Consider the following 13,605-nt stretch of genomic DNA (forward strand, 5'->3'; position numbering starts at 1 on the left):
CACCCTGTATATTCAGAATTCAATCACTTGCCACCACCTTCACTTCCAACCACCTGTCCTAAGTTGCCATCATCTCTTGCCAGGACTATTGCAGTAGTCTCCTAACTGGTCTCTCTGCTTCTGCTCTTGCTCCTTTACAATATAATCTCAACACAACAACCAAAGAGCCTTTTAAAACTTAAAACCCAGGTCAGATCATATAATTCCCCAGTTCAAAACCTTCCGTTGGCTCCCATCTCACTCAGAGCAAAATCCAGAGACCTTGCCATGGCCAGCAAGGCCCTATGTGTTCTAGCCCCTCCTCCCTCTCCAACCTCTATCTTGACTCCTCTCCACCTCACTGACTGAGTCAGGCTTGCTCCCCCCTTAAGGCTTACACCTGCTGGTCCTTAGACCTACAAAAACTGTTTCCTCAGAGAGCTATCAGGCTGGATCACTCACTTTGTCTTGGACTTGACTCAAACATCCATTGATCTCCCAGTAAAATCGCAACCCCCTCCCCACCTCAGCCACACTCCCTCTGACTCGCCACATTTTATGTTTCTCTGTGGTAGTACAACCATCTGACATACACGTTGTTTCTCCCTGTGCCAGAGGGTATGATCCAAGAGGGTGGGGACTATGTTTTGTTCACTGATACATTCCCAGCACTTAGAACAGGCCTAACACAGAGTAGGTGTTCAAACGTTACTTATCGAATGAATGAAAAGAGAATGTTTGGATCTACACTATTGAATGAGAAGTACACATTTTACCATAAAATTTAATTAAACATAATTATGCACAAGGAGTTTTGATATTAATAATGATCCCCTCCAAAGGAATTGATGAAAATTTTTAAACAAGTATGGTCTTAAAATTTCTCCATTGTGCATAAGTTCAGATTCCACATATTCCTGAACCTTCCCAATTTTGCTGATATTTTTTCTGAGTGTCCATGACATTAAGGACTGAAATGCTGGCATTCTCACATTACAGTCTTTATGCTTAGGTCCTGCCTTTGCACTTGTTCAGTTACAGAGCTGGTATGAAATGAACCACTGCAATGGCCTTGCTTCTCTCCCGGGGTGCTCTATAACACACCTGCCAATCATTACTTACTACCGAAATAACTTCTCGTTGAGATGTTCCTGTCCTGCCTCTACCCCTTACTTGTAAGGGAGAGGGGCTCTAGTCTGCTCCCTGGGCACAGTGCCTTGTGGAAAAGTAGCTTCCTCATTAGGGTGTGAGCTGAAAACACCACCATACTTCCTATAGTTCACCGCTTCCTCTTTCTTCTCATTCCCCAGTCAGGGAAGTTTTAGGGACTCAGTGTTTAACCACCTCTGAACACTGGCTTGGGATGAGGACTGTGGCCAGAGGACTTCAGTGTTCAAAAACTGGCAAAGGAGCTGGTGGGTGTAGCAATGATCCAGCTCCTCACACCATAAAGACTGAAGAACACTGAGGCCAACCATTGTTTTAAAATCAGCAACATGTCGTTATCTCGAAAATCCTATCTTTATAGTATGTGGAAATAATGGGGACCCTATTCAGACACAACTTGAATTTAAGAACATTCAACAAACCAGCATTCATAAAAAGAAAGTCCTTCATTAAGGAATTAAGAGTCGCAAATTACTCCTTTTAACTCATTCAACACATACTTACTGAGCACCCACTGTGACCAAGGCACTCTGCTGATTCTACACCAGATTCTTCTTTTCTATTTCAACAAAAATATTGAGCAATTGCAGCCAAGGGAAAAGTTCAAAACAAAGAGTAAATCTTGAGCAAGATCGAAGTATAAAGGGGCAAAGAGATAGAAAAGGACACCATTTCACATTATGGAATAAGGTTACATTTTAGCACCCCAACTTGAGTCTTATATGGTACTCTCCTTTTTTGCCTTCCAGGGATTAATGCCAGGGACATCCTGTGAGCCCACATTTCCCTCTTTATTTTGGATCTGGTCCCAAACTCTGAATTGTACCACTTAGCAACTAGCAACTTGTCTAATTTTGTGTAAAAGATGCAACGCTGCAATCCATTTTCTCGCAAGAGCAAAGAGAGAGGAAGAGGCCTTCCTGAGTTGGTATAGGAGGGGGGAACTTCAAGAGGAGGGCGAGCTATGCATTTGAAGGTAAGAACTGAGAAAGTTGAAGGTGAACAGAAACTTTAGGTCAGTGAAAAACCTTAAAATCCCAGACATCCTTTCGTCCAACCAACTCAAGAGAAAATGAATCTCAGAAATTGAAGCAACCAGCCCCAGTTCATGTCTGACGGTGATAAAACTGGGATTAGAACACATCCTGGCTCAGAGCCTTTTGCTTGTTTGTTTTAAGGGTGATTTTATGGGCTAAGAGTAGTACTGTAGGTTGAGTGCACTAAGGAAGCATTTTCTCTGGGATTTTAATATTGTGAGCGATCTAAGGTGGTATTAAATAAGTTCCCCTAAGAATTCCTACTGCTTCTCTGAATGCACGGCTATACTAAGAGAAAATGAGAGTTTTCCTTCAGGCCAGCAGCAGCTTGCCAATGGACCATCTCTAGGATGAGAAATTTTCTTATGTGAACATAATCGTTCACGGAGGAAATTGTTAAAACTGAAACCAAGCACAAAGAAGCAAAAGTGTTTCATGGAACCTTCTGCATTTTAGTTTAACTCTGGCAGCAAGAAAACAAAACCACATAATCTAAGGCTCACGCCCAACACTCTGAAGCCTCATATCTGCTAGTTCCTGTGCGGTTTGCCTACAGACGGCAGGGCCGACTGGGGGCCGTTTGGAGGAGGGCGTACGAGGTCGGGAGGAGGCGGCAGTAATGGAGCTGTGAGCATGTCTGTCCTGTTAGTGCGGTACCTGGACGGCAGCACAAGGTGGACCCGTACTCTGAAATGCAGTAAATTGGATGTGAATTCATCTTCCTTCTTGCAAGAGAGGATTCTAGTAAGTTAGTGTCAAAGCCAAGATACAGATTCAACCTCATCTCTTCTAAAAGGTACGTCATCATGCAACATCGGTCCACATACTCTAGAGATCAGTTTTATAATTTGCAGGATGCTCTCTATGAGTCAAGTGTAATTAGAATGAATCCCATGGGCTCTCCAAATATTGTTCTTAATATTTTGGTTCATCAGCTGAGGTACCTAAAACTTTTGCGATAGCAATGTTTGTGGTGGTAGGATTTGACTTCTAGCAAATGAACTAAGACTTGTACCTTACCCAGCCCATTATACACACACACACACACACAAAAAAAACTCTACTAACTGGCTTCTGAGCCTTCTCAGGGAGAGACTTTAGACTCTGGGATTACAGAGGTGAAATTCCACTTGACCATAGTCAGCATTTAATCCAAGCTGGGATGGGAAGGGGGAGGGTGAAGGGCTGAGCAGCCATGAATGAACGCTAGTACTCAGGTCAGGATTTCTCTCATTGCTTTCATTTCTACTTCTGTGAGTGTTTATGTTGCCCTTACAAAGAATGCCAGTTTGGGTTCCTTTACAAAAAAGAAAATCACGTTAAGATAGATTTCAAGAGGGTATTGTCTCTTTATTCAAGTTAACGGCGTGGAGTCTTAAGATAACTCCTTTATGCTTTGTGCCCCACTTGTTCCTAAACATGAGGTCTGAATACACACACCCAGGATTTTACTAACTTTAAAGTATCACATTTACATACCCGGAACTAGGCCCTGTCAATAAAGTATATGCAACGTAATTTGCACATTACTGAAAATATACATCCCCAGATAAATTGAGAGGAGGAAAAATGTTAGGATCCAAAAACCCACTGGAAAAGATTGTATGTGCTCATGTTATGTCATGTGAGAATGGAAAACCTCAGGTTGGAGACTCTTGTTCTATACAACTGCATGACTGTCTAGTTCTTTAGTGGGTCCCCCGCCCCTTTTTTTTCCTTCTCATATTTGGTTTTAGAAGGAACATTTAGTATAAGTATATTTTGCTTTAACAACCCCGTAATTGTTTATAAAACTTCGCATTTGTAAAATAATTCTAAAGTGATTCTCTTTACAAAAGGCTCCATTACTAAATAAAGAATGCTGTGTAAATAGAGGATCATCTAAATGCATTTAAGTTACAAATTTTAAAAATTCTTATTTGTACTCTTTTTCGAGAACTTTTTTGGTTTTGTTGCAAAGAGAGATGGCCCCATATCATTGAATAAAATTACCTTTTTAGATTGAACTTGGGGTGTCTCCCATGTAGTAAACTGTAATCTTATTCTCCTAAAGTGTAATAGATTTTTTTTAATGACTTTACTAAAGCAGATGGGAAGGAGGTGATCGATTTGTTCAATATGAAGAAATATCTCTATTGCTAATATAATATCCTTTTGAATAGCTTCCACGTCTAAGGCCCTGATGAAAATCCCCCTTTTTAAAAAAAATGTCAGTTGTTCTACATTTACCTTATAGGGATATTGTAAGAATAAATGATTGACACAGATATGAAGTGCCTTAGGACAAGGCATTCATGAAAATGCAAAATGATATCATTATTAATTATTTCTTTGAGTTTTGATAGTTTTCTTCCCACCTCTTATATACAGTGTATCTCACTGCCTGAAGCCCTCTCTTTTAAAACCATTGCCTTCTGGAAGAGCTAAAAATGACCCTAGTTCCCACATATTTTTTGAGTCTCAGAGAATAAGACCCAATGGTATTGGTGACTTGTAGGGTTTATCCCTAGACTTGAGCAGAACTAACCTCTTTTCCTGGATCAAGAAAAGTCTACATTTGTTCAAAAATGTGTCATTAAGTGTGATTCCATCAGGATTTCTTAAACAAGTAACAGTAGCTGCTGGTAGTCCTAGGGACAGATTCTCCATTTTCGTGCCCTCATAAAACAAACTCAAAAGTTGGTCAAGAATCTTCGCGACCTGTTATTTGAATCAAAGGATAGAGTCAATTGGCCCCCATTTTGTCGATCACAAGTATTTGCCCAGCATATCTTGATCCGTAAAGAAACAACATAGCCTCATGTCTCTCTCTTTCCTTTTTCTTTTTCTTTTTTGTCACTTTACGATTTTCAGAAAAGCATAGTACATAAATAAACATTTACAAACATTTATTGAGCATTTACTATAAGTTGGGCCCTGTGTTAGGCATTGCGTTCTCATCAACAACGTTAATACTAGTCTTTAATACATTTTAGCCAATAGGAAGTCAGTAAATAATTTTTAAAAAAACAGTTTTTTTAAATATGCATTCAGAGGTAAACATTTTAAAGCATTAAAAAAAACACCTATTACTAGGTACATGAAAACAAAAGTCTTACATGTTCTCCAAAGAATATGTAAGCATAGATCTTATGAAGAGAGTAAAGAAAATGTTCAAAAGTAAAGTTGAACTATTAGTACATTGAGAACCTCTATACTTACCACCTAGATTCAACAATGGCAAACATTTTGCTATATCTGTGCCATCTATATGTATTTCTTTCTGAACTACTTGTACGTTACAGACAAAATGACACTTCACTCCGAAACAATTCAGTACACGTCTAAGAAGGACGTTCTCCTAAGTAATCACAATACCATCATTACCTAAGAAGACGAACAGCAATTCCTTAATATCATCAAATATCTAGGCCATATCTAACTTTTGCCATTTGTCCCCCACATGTCTTCCGTAACTTAAAAATGGATCCAATTTTTAAAAAGGAAAGCACATTTTTTGCATTTGGGTTTTACGTGTTTTTCTTCTACTTTGGATTCTTTTTAAGCGTTAGGCTAGTTATCTTGTAGAATGTTCCACATTCTGGATTTGTTGATGCTTGATGGTGTTATTTAATTTGTTCCCTTACCCCCTGTGTTTTCTGTAAACTCCAAGTTCGAAGCAAAGCATTGATTCACTTTCGACTGAGCATTTTTTACAAGGTGCTCCATATTGCATCCCATCAGGAGGCACGAATGCCAGGTTGTTCCTCTGTGATGCTTACTTTGATCATGGCTCAAAGCAGAGATCTCACTCCAGGGGTCTCTCCTTTGTAAAGGTACTTTTCTCTCCTTTGCAATTAGCAAGTAATCTGAGCGAGTGACACTTTGGCACTGTGGTAATAGCCTATTTCCCAACCAACTTCACCAGTGGCTTTAGGGGAAAATCCTTGCCTAAATCAACTATACCGTTGGGGGTCATATACATTTTAGCACACTTTGAAGAAGGATTGGACATACAAATGTAGCAGCAGCAACAGCAGATATTTATTGAGTATATAAGTTCAGGTAATAATACTAACAACCATAATAATAATAAGTAACATTTCCGGAGTGATTGCTGTGGATCCAGACATTCTAGGTTTGAGGCTGAGCCTCCAGTTACAAACTGGGCCGACTGGAACAAGTTACTTAGTCTTTCTGTTCCTTAGTTTCTTAACCTATAAAATGAGGGTAATAATGGCACCTATCTCATCATATTGTTTTGAAGATTAAATAATTGATACATGTAACATTCCTAAAACAGCATCTGTTTACCTGCGAAGCACTGGGCTGACGCTTTGCAGGTATTAACTCATTTGCTTCTCATAATAGCACAGTGAAGTAAGTGCTAATATTATCCTTCTTTCCCAAGTGAGGAAACTGAGGCACAGAGAGGCTAAGTAACTTGCACAGTCATTTAATTAGTACGTGATAGAGCCTGGATTTGAAGCACGGCGTCTGATTCCAGAGTCTTCTCTCTGAAGAGAGCGCATGTAATGAGAAGTGACACAAGGACATGGAAATTAGCAACAAGACCCTCCCACCACCACCTCCTAGGTTTTAAATTATTTTAAGTTATTGAAAATCTGGGAATGTTGCTACCAAAATGTGTTTTGGGTTTTGTTCATCTGAATAATAGCACTCTGTTAAGCATAGATGAGTATACTTATTGCATTTCTATAGCTTAAGGCTCTGTGTAAGAAACTTGAAACATTGAAGATAATACTAGGAACTGAAAAATGTAGAACTATGAAGAAATAGGAAGGAAAAAACTGAAAGGAATAATACAAGAGGGGAGTTATGAGACCTCAGAGCCTTGGGGTACAAGATAATATTTTGATGGAGTCAAAGGGGAAAAATCCCTCTCATTGTTCAACATTCCTGTACTGTATAAGATTGTACCACTAAAACACAAGAGTATAGCCGTTGTCAGATTTATGGAGGGCCACATTGGATGTCTTCATGGGACGATGGATGAGTCTTATTAGATGGGAACTTCCCTGGTTGGTTGTCTCATACACTTAAGGCATTCTGTAAGTCAGCCCATGGTTTCTGAAACATGATTGTATACAGAAAAGGCCTCACAAGCTGGGTATTGGCCTTCATTAGCATTACAAGAGGGTCCCAGTGCTGTCTTACTTGCTCCTTCAATTGCCATTACAGAAAGCTCTCAAGTGTAATTTTCTGAAGAGAACTAAAAATAAGTGAGAAAAAAAAAATACAACATTAATAATGTTTTTATGCATTTCTAACACAGTCATTGCTAAATTGGTTCTGCCTTTTTAATGTGTTTTAATGAAAAGTAGCATAATTGGTCAATTGGTCATGAATAATACTTTTTCATTTGTTTTTCTCCACACCTCTCAGCCTTCCAGAACCACAGGTTTAATGTGGCAGCCTACAAATGGTTTATGATTTGTGCCTTTTTTCTAGTACTTTATGGGAAAATACTGGAAACAAACTGCTGAGAACTCAGTAGGAACTCAGTAAATAATAAGTATATAATTCTCTTGTTAGATAGGATTTAAAAAAAAAAAAAAAAAGCCTTTTAAATAAGTAGGAAATATTACTAGGGAAGTAGAAAAAAATCTAGTTGATTTGTAATTTGAAATTTGTATTCACACTTTATGTCACAGATTTTTATCACGTTATGGAGCAAAATGTGAGGTCAGATTTGCTCCCCTCCCCCAAATAGATTTATATTCTAAAAATATGGATTATCGAATCATTAAGGCTAGCAGGAAGATCTCAACCATAAGTTACATCTAAGAAAATTGTCGTATCTCAATACATGATATCAACCCTTTGAGTTGATCATAAATATGTTGATATCCATCCACAGCACATAGTTTCTTTAATTTTTTTATTTAAGAATCAACCGTGTTTGCTTTTTTTTTTTAATTAAATTTATTGGGGTGACAATTGTTAGTAAAATTACATAGATTTCAGGTGTACAATTCTGTATTAAGCACATAGTTTCTTATGGCAGTGGTGCGGTGGGGGTGGAGGGGAGTGTCAGACACATTTATGAAGCTGAAGAAAGCTATAGAAACTCTCCCGGGGTGGGGGGAATGTGCCTAGCTCTCATCCACACACTCCTTTACACAGAATTTCCAATGGTCCGTGGGCCTTGGAGTCCACCCATACGTCCAGTCAGGAAAGTTTTCCTTTATCTGAAGTTTTGTTTTGTTTTGTTTTGTTTTGTTTTAAATTAAATTTATTGGGGTGACAATTGTTAGTAAAATTACATAGATTTCAGGTGTACCATTCTGTATTACATCATCTATAAATCCCATTGTGTGTTCATCACCCAGAGTCAGTTCTCCTTCCATCACCATATATTCGATCCCCCTTACCCTCATCTCCCACCCCCCACCCGTTTTGTTTGTTTTTAACCTTGAACCTTGTAAAACTTAAAAAGAGTTTTGACATATTATCTCATTTGATCTTTGAGGTAGACAGACCACACAGTTTACCTCTCATGTTGCAGAGCGGGAAAAGCAGAGCTGGTGAGTTTAAGAGACTTGCTCAAGGTAATTTTGCTAATATCTGCCGAGACTTAATACCGAGGCTGGTGAGTTATATAGTCCAGGGCTCCTTCTGCTACAGTTGTCTGGGCACAGGATTCTGGAGATGCAGGGACCTTTGATGGGGCTTCTGGAAATCTGGATTCTGGCTCTACCGGAAGCTACCTGTGTGACTTTGAACAAGACATTGTAACCTCTCTGGGCCTCTGTTTCTTCCTTGGTCAAGTGAGAGGTTAGACTGCATGTTTTCTGAAGCCCTTTTGGTTCTGTGGCAAACTACCTAATCTTACTGGGTCTGAGAACAGAAATGACCTTTTCTGTGATAGATGGGAAGACCTTTCTATCCTTCCCTGTAGGTCATAAGAGCTGGCATCCAATTCATGATGGGTTCCTTTGCAATGTCCAAAGCCTGTTAGAAACTATAAACATCAATAGTGCTTTGACGGGCTGCGTGTGTGTCATTCGGCTGGTGGCTTCATTTTCCTGCAGGGCTGACTGTCTCACAGCAATTTTGCTCGAACTCTGTACTCTACATCAGACAGACATACCGCCATCTTTTATTATCCCTCTTGGGCAGCTCAGAGTATAATATAGAAATAAATAACACTGATGGACTTATTTTGGACTGGTAGACCTTATCCTTCTAAAAAGGTTATTCCTCTTGAAGGACCCAAACCTTCCATCTGACTTTTCATTATTAAGAGTTATTTCCTTTAATGTCCCCCAAATGTGCTTGGAAATTGGAGACTCATGAGAGGGCTTGTAATACTGAATGCAGAAGCCCTGAGACAGGAAAGATATGGCCAAGCCCTTTAATTTTGGAGATATTTGGAGAATCTTTGTAGGTTAGAACAAATTTGTAGGTTAGCATTTGTTTCAGATTTATAAAAAGTGTCCATAGCATATGCTGCCTAGTCCACAAAATCCATGATATAGCCCCAGTTTAATTCTAAGTGTCTCTGGGAAGCTAAAGCAAGCAGAAGATTCTCATGCACCATATGTCAGTAAACTCGGGTTTTATAACATCAATTGTCAGAGCAGTGGAACCGCAGAACCAAGGGTCGACTACACATTGCAGGAAACCACGTTTCCCCACCCCCCACCCCGCTCTTGGCCTTGGGACTAATCCAAGCCCAATGCTGTTAGCATGGATAGTCTGGCTACCTCAATCACTGGGATGGTGAAAATCTCTATTTGTGATTATCAGCCGATGATAGGAAATTGGGGACCCTGCTTCTCAGTTTTTTGCTCTTTGAATTTTCTAAAAGAACTGCAGGCTGGCAGATGGAGTTATACCGATTTCTTACAGACAAGTGTATTAACTTGCTCTGTACCTTATCAGGTCATTAGACTGTGGGAGGTAGTACTGTCCAGGGATGAGAGTGATGGAGCGTGAGCTTAGCTCCTGCGTCCTGTGTCTTGTTCTCAGCCTCGTGGGTGACTCAGTGTGCCCCATGCATCCTCTGTCCTTGAGTGACATGATACTGTTCTTCAACCTGCTGCATAGGAGACTTAAGAAGATACGTACATTGTTACCCCCAAAGCATTTTTATATATTTGACACAGTATAAATATGCAATGCCTCATTTATAAAATGCATAACATGGTGCTTTCTTATTTAAACCCATTTTGTTGATTTTTCTACCTCCTAGACCAATATTGTTAGACTGCTCATTCATTTTATAAATCAGATGCTGTGTGAGGTTGTGACTTGACACTTGGTACCCTGTAAATATCCAGAGAAACAAAAAAGGAGCAATTGTGGTCAAAGGATCCCCTAGTGGGAGAGAAATTCTCAAGACCTAAAACAAGGAAGATGGAGCTCTTAGTAAACTTTGTTTTTGTCCAGCGTGGATACATAACTTTTAATTTAAAATGCAAAACATAGGGAAAAGTAAGATTTACTACACAGCCAACTTTGTCAGCTCATGTTATTTTGGAAAGTGAAAGGTCAATTAGGTGTTATTATCATCAAGAGAGCAAGCTGTAATGCTTTGTCATGTAGACGCTATACAAAATTATCTGTCTGGTTACTTTAATTCATCTTCTGGCTGCTGTCAACCGACATCCGCTCTGTCCCTAATTCACTGTACCCAGATGTACTGAGAACATTTAGGGTAATAAAAACAAAAACAAAATAGGGTCTCTTTCCCTAAGGAACTAACAAGCTATTAGGGAAACTGGGACAAACAAAATAAAATGCTACTGCGGGTGCAAAACTCATGATGAGGAGATAACAGAGTAAGTGGCTCGAGGTGGGGCTTTGCAGAGAGGATGCACCTGCAGGCAGAGGGAGATGGCTCGTCAGAGGCACAAATGCATCCACAAATTTGCACATTTCAAGAAAATCATAAGCGGATCAGGGTCTTCTTCACTGAAGGTCTGTTTATTTTGCAAATGACAGAGTTGAGAAGGCTCGCTTGAATTTTTTTCCTTGGGGATCCAGACATTAAACTTCTGCCACTGGAAACTGTGCCTCAAGCTCTTTTCCAAGACTGCTCTTTTCTCACTTCCGATTGTGCCCCTCTCCAAGTCTTTTCTTTCAAGCATAAATGTCCTTGGTTCTTTTAACTACTCTCTTATAATGTGGTTTTACATACTCTCATCCCGTTAAATGTTCACCTCTGACGGACTTCAGTTTAAGGGACTTCCTAAATCATGGTGCCCAGAGTGGGACAGCGCTCTCCAGAAGTAGTCTGACAAATGCAGAACACAATGGAGTAGTTGCCTCCCTTGATATGTACCTTATACTTCTATTAGTATAGCCCAAGATCGCGTAAGTCTTTTTGACATTTATGTCACACTGCTGACTCATATTGAAATTGTGGCCAGCTAAAACCCATGTGTTCCCATGCACTACTATTAAGCCAGATCTTCCTTATTCTGTACTTAGACGCAGAGGTTTGAATGTAGAGCAATGTATCCCTTTTATACATACTTAATCGTATTGGTAACAACCTACCAGAGCTAGCATATTAGTTCTCCATTCCAGGGGGTGTGTACTTATTTGCTGATGAGGTCACAGCTAGTCTCCTGCTGGGTCCCCAGAAGAGGCCTCCAAAGGGTTAGGACTCAATTATCCCCTTCCTGTCGATAAATTGTCTGCAACCTTGGACAAATCTACATCTTTAAACAAACCAGGGAACCTCAACCTTCCTAACTATAAAATAGGAGCAAATATGCATGGCCATTTCCTTCCCAAGTACACGCAATGATGAGTCAGATGTCTGCAAAACTCTAAGTAGAAATTACTCAGGGGCGATATATATGAGAGGAAGAAAATTTCATTTAAAGCTCTCAGCAGCTTTCGGAAGATTTGATTACCCTTATCACTATACGTTACAGTAAATAACATTCATTCTTGCAACTGTTTTAAAGTTATAACTGAGTTATCTGACTTGAGGTTGTAACATCATGTCATGTCAGTATAATTTCCATGCACAATTTTTTTGAATTTGTATAAACACCATAAAGTATATCTGTCTCATTGCAAGGCCTCTTTTAAAGTGATTCTCCTTTCTCCATCCCCTCCCCCGGCCCCCTCCTCACCTTCTTCCGTTAGTGAAACAAGGACTACAAAAGACCTTGAATTTTAGGTATCCATCAGACTTTTGGCAACTTTTACAAGTCTTGTCAAACTGGCTTAGCAGTTTGTAGGTTTGTATTCCTGGCCAAAGCAGGGGACTCACAGGTAACTTGTATAATAGTTACAATCTCAAGCTAATAGAAATGTCACATTGTAAAACACATCCCGAGCAATTTCGTTCCTTATAGAAAGGTGCCGGGAATGTCCACATTTTTCTAATCTGCCATTCTAATGTAAATTTTAATGTTGCTCTCACGACCTTGTGACCTTGTAATCATTACGATAGACCCCCACTCCCACCCCTCCCCGGTGATTTTGATCTAGGGCCTTGCTACTCAACATGAAATTCGGGAACCAGTAGAATTGACACCACCAGGGCCTGTTAAAAATGAGGATTTCAGACCCTGCCTCAAACTGACTGAATCAGAATCTGAACTTGAAAAAGATTCCCTGGTAATTCTCACACACCATAAAATCTGAGAAGAGCTGACCTAGGGTGAAGGGATTTCACGCATTTTCCCCATCATCTACCTTGTATCATAATCCAAAACTTACAAAATTCTATTTGGTGCTTATTAAGAGTTTAGAGTTGTTAGCTAAAACTTTACCAGATTTAAATATTCTATATACATCCAGCTATTTCTCAAAGTATATATAACTGGCTTTAAAATACTTTTGCCTTTCTGGGTTCTTGCAGAGCAGGGGTTCTCAGCAGGAGATTATTTTGATACCTCCTCCACACCAGGGACATTTGTCAGGGCCTGGAGACATTTTTGGTTGTCACAGTTTGAGGTGTGTGGGGGGGCTACTATTGGCACCTGGTGAGTGGAGGCCAGCAATGCTGCTAAAGATCCTACAATGCACAGGACGGTCCCCACAACAAAGACTTAGTGAGCCCCAAATGTCAATGGGAACGAGGTTGAGAGGCCCTGTCATAGGGGTAGATGGTTTGGAGAGAAAGATTCAGATGGGCATCCACGCATAACAGAACGCCGTAGGAAAATTGAGCCACGTGGCATGTCATGAGATGGCCAGGCAAAGAACAGACAGACAGACAATGGCCTGAGTGATGATGGAGGGGCTTTCGGGGAAGGGAGCGGAGAATCCAGCCACAGGTGAGAGGAGACATCAAGAACAGATAGTAACCCGTGCTCCGTGCACAGAGACAGTCAGCTTTAGGGAACAGGGCTGGGGTTCAGAGACTGGGCATGAGCTACAGGGAAATGTGGGCTAGAGAGATGCAAAGTTTCAGTCCGGGAGTGGATTCTAGGTTTGATCTCAAAATCGTTAG

General features: G+C 40.1%; 1 protein-coding gene across 2 annotated transcripts in view; it reads left to right on the forward strand.

The window, feature by feature from the left end:
• Positions 1 to 2,680: 2,680 nt before the first annotated feature.
• GRAP2 (GRB2 related adaptor protein 2) overlaps positions 2,681 to 13,605 on the forward strand; it is a 65,841-nt gene continuing 54,916 nt past the window's right edge. Inside the window, exon 1 of one of the 2 annotated variants that reach the window (XM_074326427.1) lies at positions 2,681 to 2,979. The gene's annotated coding sequence lies outside the window, so the exon portion shown is untranslated. The remainder of the gene's footprint in view (positions 2,980 to 13,605) is intronic. The other variant, XM_074326428.1, reaches the window with a different exon arrangement.

Source organism: Rhinolophus sinicus, linkage group LG02, assembly GCF_036562045.2.
Source record: "Rhinolophus sinicus isolate RSC01 linkage group LG02, ASM3656204v1, whole genome shotgun sequence".
Lineage (NCBI taxonomy): Eukaryota > Metazoa > Chordata > Mammalia > Chiroptera > Rhinolophidae > Rhinolophus > Rhinolophus sinicus.